At 41.2% G+C, this 6338-nt stretch overlaps 1 non-coding gene across 1 annotated transcript; it reads right to left on the bottom strand.

The window, feature by feature from the left end:
- Window positions 1-2067: 2067 nt before the first annotated feature.
- Window positions 2068-2174, bottom strand: LOC145606902 (small nucleolar RNA R71). The gene has a single exon (XR_014105458.1). It is a non-coding gene; the product is annotated as a small nucleolar RNA R71 (small nucleolar RNA).
- Between the last annotated feature and the right edge of the window lie 4164 nt (window positions 2175-6338).

Raw genomic sequence — 6338 nt, 5'->3', positions numbered from 1 at the left:
AGAGGAAACCCAGATTGGCCCGAAGAATTGGAGCCCAATCGAAGTCCAAATAGTGGCCCAAATGAGCCGCCCGGCCAAATAGGCTAGCGCCCGGAGGCGCGCCCGGCCAGGGGGGAGAAGCTTTGGCTGGCGCCCGGTGACGCGCCCGGCCGGGCGCGATTTTAGTATTAGGAGCAAAAAAGGCGCGCCCGATCGGGCGGTGCCTCGCCCGATCGGACGCGTGTATTTCTTAGGAGATTTTTAACGTAGTTTTAATTTGTTTTAATTTAGGATTTTGTACGGAGTATAAATACTCCTCCGTAATACGATTTTAGGATCTCTTCTTCCCTTTTTACTCTTTCTTTACTCTCTCTTAATTGTTCTCTTAGATTTCTTTCTCTAAAAACCTTTGTTCTTAGTTCTACTCTTAATTCCAGATTTATTTTGGTAACGATTTCTCTTCCCTTAATCTTAGTTGTTTATTTTATTCCTTTCATCATGACTTATTTTATTACTTTGATTAGTTTAGATTTAATTATATGTGAGTAGTTTTATTTCTAGGGTTTATGGGGATCCATAAATAATATGAAGGGGTAATTTATTGTTGTTGATTATCAATGCTAGATTAATTTCCTATTGATTGATTTAATGCTCTATGACTAGATTAGGCCTATCTTTTATGCATGAGTTTGACAATATTGATTCAAGATTCGAGAGATGAGAATTGATGTTTAGGTCTAGTTTCAATAGGCAGGTTAATTTATAAATGGTTAAGTCGAGATTCGAGAGATGAGATTTAATACCGATAAATTAATTGTGTGATTGTAATACGTAGCGAAAGCCCTTTACAATCTGGTTAATTGATGCATTGATGATTGACTATTATTAATTATTGATATTGCATGATAATTTCTTATTGAATTGTTTTAACGCTTTACAATTACGGCTTGTAAAAGTATAGCAATATTAAATTGATGAATCGAGCAGATGTTAATTTGATATTAAAGGCTATTTTCAATAAGAACTTAGATCTAATAAAAATTGCGAGAGCTTGTTAGATCTATGTTGATTAATAAATCGCGAGAGCCTGTTAATCATGTTATTTATGCAATGTTAATGATTGATTACTATGTTTTACCCTGGAGTATTATTTATTGGTGAACCTATGCCCTAGATCCTTTTATATATTGTTTTCTCCCTATTCCTATTCTTTGTAGTTTAGTTTCATACTCAAATATAAATATTGGTTACTTAGATAATTTAGATTATAATAATTAATTAGGAGTAAAAAGACTTGTTTCCCTGTGGAGATCGACCCTACTTCCCTATCTATTTTAGTTAGAGGATTTAGGTATTTACTTTTGATTAGGGGATACGACTTCACCCTGTCAAAATTTGGCGCCGTTGCCGGGGAAAACGATTTTATTTTTATTTCTGATTGTTTTTGTAGTCTAGATTATTTCCCTTTTGTCTCAGAGAGCGTTAGTTCTCTGAGACAAATCTCATATTTGCTTCTAGTTTTTGTTTATGCCCAGGTGTTCCAGATCAGGTTACATCCCATTCGATCCTGAGATCGAACGTTCCTTCCATAGACAGAAAAATTTCTACAAGCAAATCCTGGCGGATTCTGGAGATAATAACAATAATCACCGAGATCCTCCAACTGGTTCTAGCGATTCAAAGACATCATCAGACGCAGAATCAGAGATGACGGCTCCAAAGAAGCTTAGTGATTATTCACAACCAAAGCTTACGGATTTTCCACATCTCACCCCCACTCCGGCTCTTGATGGGATTCAATTTGAAATCAAACCTCAATTTATAACGATGATAGAGAGGAAACAATTCAGTGGAGCCAAGGGTGAAGACCCGAATCTTCACATTGCTGACTATTGTCAATATTGCAACACCATCAGGCAAGCCGGGGTCACTCAAGACCAAATAAGGGAGATTCTCTTTCCCTTCTCTTTAACTGGAAAAGCTAAATTGTGGTTTAATGGCTTAAATAGAACTACACTTGGTATAACTGACTGGGAAACTCTTATTTTGAATTTCTATAACAAGTATTATCCTGTAGAGAGAACAGCAGTACTACGGAGTGCGATCCAGAACTTTGCCCAAGAAGCCGATGAATCTTTATATGAGGCTTGGGAGAGGTTCAAGGACTTACAAAGAGAATGCCCTCATCATAATTTAGCGCAATGGCAGTTAATCCAAGCCTTTTATAACGGCATTGGAAATTCCTCTAGAATAATTTTAGACTCTGCAGCTAGTGGGAGATTCATGAATCTTAATGTTGATGATGCAGATCAGGTTATTGAAGATATGGCGATACACAATTCCAATATGGGAATCCTAGAGGATTTGCTAACAAGGGGAAGCATAGTGTCGACTCTGTATCCTTTTTGCAAGCTTAACTAACCTCTATTTGCCAAAAATTAGATAATCTGAGCACTGCTAATGTAGCTAATGTTTCTGCAATTAATAATAATTCTAATGAGGCTTTCTATGAAAATTGTGGTATTGTAGGTCATTGGGAGCAAGATTGCTGGAGTTCCGTGGAGCAAGTTAATGCCTTCCAAGCTTATAGGTAGAATAGCCCATACTCCAACACCTACAATCCTGGGTATCGGAATCATCCGTACCTTTCTTACCGGAGCACTAATGTTCAAAATCCACCACCACAAGAACCACAGGCGCCATAGCAGCAGAAATATTATCATCCCAATGCTAGCCAGAAGAACCAACCACAACAAACCCCCTCATCTTCTGACCCTTCTCTGGTGGAAATTAGAGCAATGTTGGCTAATATGCAAAAGCACATGGAGAGCAGAGATGCGACAATTGATCAAATTCTAGCGCATAATAAAATTATGGATAATCAAATTGCGCAACTCTTCGCTACTCTACAAGCCCGCCAACAGGGAGCCTTGCCGGCACAGCCTACTAGGCCTACGAATCAAACATTTGCAATTACTCTACGGAGTGGTTCAAACTATGAAGGGCCCTCTATGCCCAAAGTTGATGAACCTGTTTTATCAAATAATGCTAATCTTGATTCCATTAAACCAAACAATGTAGTTGATAGCCCTGCAGGGCTAAAGGATAATACTAACATATCTAATTCTACATTGCAGGGTAAAACTCCAGAGAAGGTGGCTACTCCAGACAAGAATAATAATGCTCCAAAGCCAATTATCAAACTTCCTTTCCCCAATCGTCAATTGAAGACAAACTTGGATAAGCAGTTTGGTAAGTTCCTGGAGGTGGTAAAAGATTTGAAGGTAACAATTCCCCTTACTGAATTGATCACAAAAATCCCCTCGTATGCAAAATTTATGAAAGAAATATTGACGAGAAAAAGGTCTATCAGTGAGGTAGAGACAGTAGCTTTCACTGCAGAGTGTAGTGTCGTACTTCAAAATAAGTCTCCACCTAAATTAAAAGATCCGGGTAGTTTTTCTATCCCTTGTCATATTGGTAATCTCTTGATTGATAATGCATTATGTGATTTGGGTGCTAGTGTTAGCATCATGCCATTATCTGTGTGTTCTAAGTTGAATATGGGTAAATTAAAAGCTACCAATATAACTCTACAAATGGCCGACCGTTCTTTCAAATACCCCTTAGGTGTTTTAGAGGATGTCCCCGTTAGAGTAGGTAAATTTTATATACCCGTAGATTTTGTTGTTCTTGATATGGCTGAGGATATGCAAACCCCAATTATTTTAGGTAGACCATTCCTTAACACTGTAGGAGCAGTCATAGATGTAAGAAGTGGTAAGTTAACACTATCAGTAGGGGATGATAAAGTTGTTTTTAATCTGAATAATGCCCCTAAAAGCTCCATGACTGAGGAGAAATGTTTCAGTGTTAACGTGGTTGTAAATTATTCTAACAAGCCCCAAGCTCTTGAAAAAGATCCCTTGGAGGCGGTATCTTGTGTTGCATCCTTTTCAGATGAGATAGACAAATGGCATAAGGAAGTCGATGCAATAGAAAGAGCACTCTATAATGTTGGTCATGGTTTCGAGGATGAACAAGTGGAACCGATCGAGCAAGTTGTGCGAATCGAGCCTACGGTAAGTGTTCCGCTAGATCGAGTTGCAAGTGTTGAACGCAATGACAATTTGAAGCAACATTCGATCGAAGAAGGGTTTTTAGTGCGTAGCATTGAAGATCCCCCAATCCAAGTCAAGGAGGATCCACCAGATAAGGAATTTTGGCGTCCCACAAGGTATGTCAGAAAGCCCCACCGCAGCCTGAACACCGCTAGACCGGGTGAGAAACCACCCGATCAAGCGTTAGGCCAAGGGTCCTAGATATTGTACTTGGTAAGAAGGTCGTGCGGGACCTAGATAAACCAGCGCTTTGCGGGAGGCAACCCGTATTTTAAATGCTTTTTAGTCTAGTTTTTTCCTTTTTTTTTTTCTTATGAGAGGAGAGATGAGGGAATTTAATGAGGTTTATGAGTGTTTGTACAGGTTTGAAGAAAAGAGTTAGCCAAATTTTGGAGATAAGAAGAAAATGATAATTAGACGATTTAGCCTCGGGCCCGATCGGGCGAAGCTCGCCCGACCGGGCGCGAGAGAAAGGTTCAAAAATAAGTAATTTCGCCCGACCGGGCGAGTGGCGCCCGATCGGGCGCGGAACTTATCGTTTACGGACTTAATTGTCCGCCCAATCGGGCAAGCCTCGCCCGACCGGGCGCGAGAAGGGCAAATTTTTGAACCTCAAGATCGCCCAATTGGGTAATGGGCGCCCGACCGGGCGTGAGACCAGGTAAATTTTGGGTCATATAGATCGCCCAACCGGGCGCGAGAATTGGTTAAAATTGGGCAACTTATATCGCCCGATCGGGCGAAGGCCGCCCGACCGGGCGCGAGTACCAGCACATAAATTATCCCAGATCGCCCGACCGGGCGCGAGTGGCGTCTGCCCCCCTTCTTCTTCTTTCTTTCCTTCTTTCTTCCTCTATTTCTTCTTTCTCCATTACTTTCTCTCTCTAAAACTCAAATTCTCTCTAACTTCTCTCTAAGATTTCTCCTCCATTTCTTATCCAAATTCAAAACTCTTTACATATTTGTGATCCTCTTTTCATCCTCTTCACTTTCATATAAAATTTTTTCAGTTTTAATTCAATAAATTTTCAAACCCATTTCTTGAACATGGCATCAAAGAGGGCTAGGTCCATTTTTGGTAGGAGCTCCAGTTCGAGGGAGGAATACGACCCGGACTTGCAACTCCCATACTGGCCGACGATCCGGATTGTGAGCCGGGAACAAAAGGAACGGCTAGAGCATTTGGTCGGTCGTGAGGTAATTCCTTCTCGGTGGTTACACCGCCCTACCCTAGAATCATTTGGTTTGTATGATTTTGTTAAACGATTTTTGAATGACATTGGCATGAGAAAATTTGTTGACATGCACTATCCTACATACCGAGAACTTACTTGTGAATTCCTGTCCACTTTTCATGTTGTTAGTAGTAGAAATGGGCCAAATTTATTTTTCAGGTTAAATAATAGAAATATTAGTTTAACTTTTGTAGAATTTTGTAAAATTTTTGAATTAAATTCATAATTATCTCACCAGTGGCATGCGGACTATAAAATGGGTGACTTATATTATGCTTTGACTGGTTTACCTACCCCCGACCCCCAACATGCTAGTACCAAACCTATTCACCACCCTGTCCCAAAAATCTGGCAAAGATTTGCGGGTTTGTGTTTTTTAGGTAGGGTCGAGCCCCATAACGCTCAAACTAACGAACTAGCTGTCATAGGACATTATGTGTACGGGTACGGGAAATTGAACATAGGTAGGTTTATAGTTCACCATTTGAGTAGGCATGCCACAGCCAGCACCACTTTCAAGTCCCCTATCTGTTTAGGAGGCCTTATCACTCGAATAGCGGTGAAAAAGGTCGGTTTTGTAGTAGACGGACCCCACCAGCTGACTAACTGTGGACCAGATACCTACATGACTGCTAGGTATTTTGAGGATGTGGGGTGGGTTAGACCGGATAGCGAGCGGACACCCTTTTGGTGTATTCGGACTGGGAGCGAGCAACCTTTGCCTATTTTCCCTTACCTAGTCCTGACTTGACCACCTTTCCCCCAGGGCAACCTTCTTACACTTATGATGTTTTAGTTGCCAACGCTAGGGGGCAGGCACCACCACCACCAGTTCCACCACCCCAGCCTCAGCCCGAGGTGGCTTTCTCTCCACCTCGTATGTCCCACTCTGTCCCTCATGTTGACTTTGACCCAGTTTGGGATCTTCAGAGTACAGGTCAGGCCCTAGGACGTATCGAGCATTCACATACTGACCTTAGGAGGATGGTAGGCTCCTTAGACC

The sequence above is a fragment of the Chenopodium album genome, chromosome 2 (assembly GCF_948465745.1).
Source record: "Chenopodium album chromosome 2, dcCheAlbu1.1, whole genome shotgun sequence".
Classification (NCBI taxonomy): domain Eukaryota; kingdom Viridiplantae; phylum Streptophyta; class Magnoliopsida; order Caryophyllales; family Amaranthaceae; genus Chenopodium; species Chenopodium album.
The sequence above is the reverse complement of the archived record's forward strand: the minus strand, read 5'-3'. Positions and strand labels throughout refer to the sequence as shown.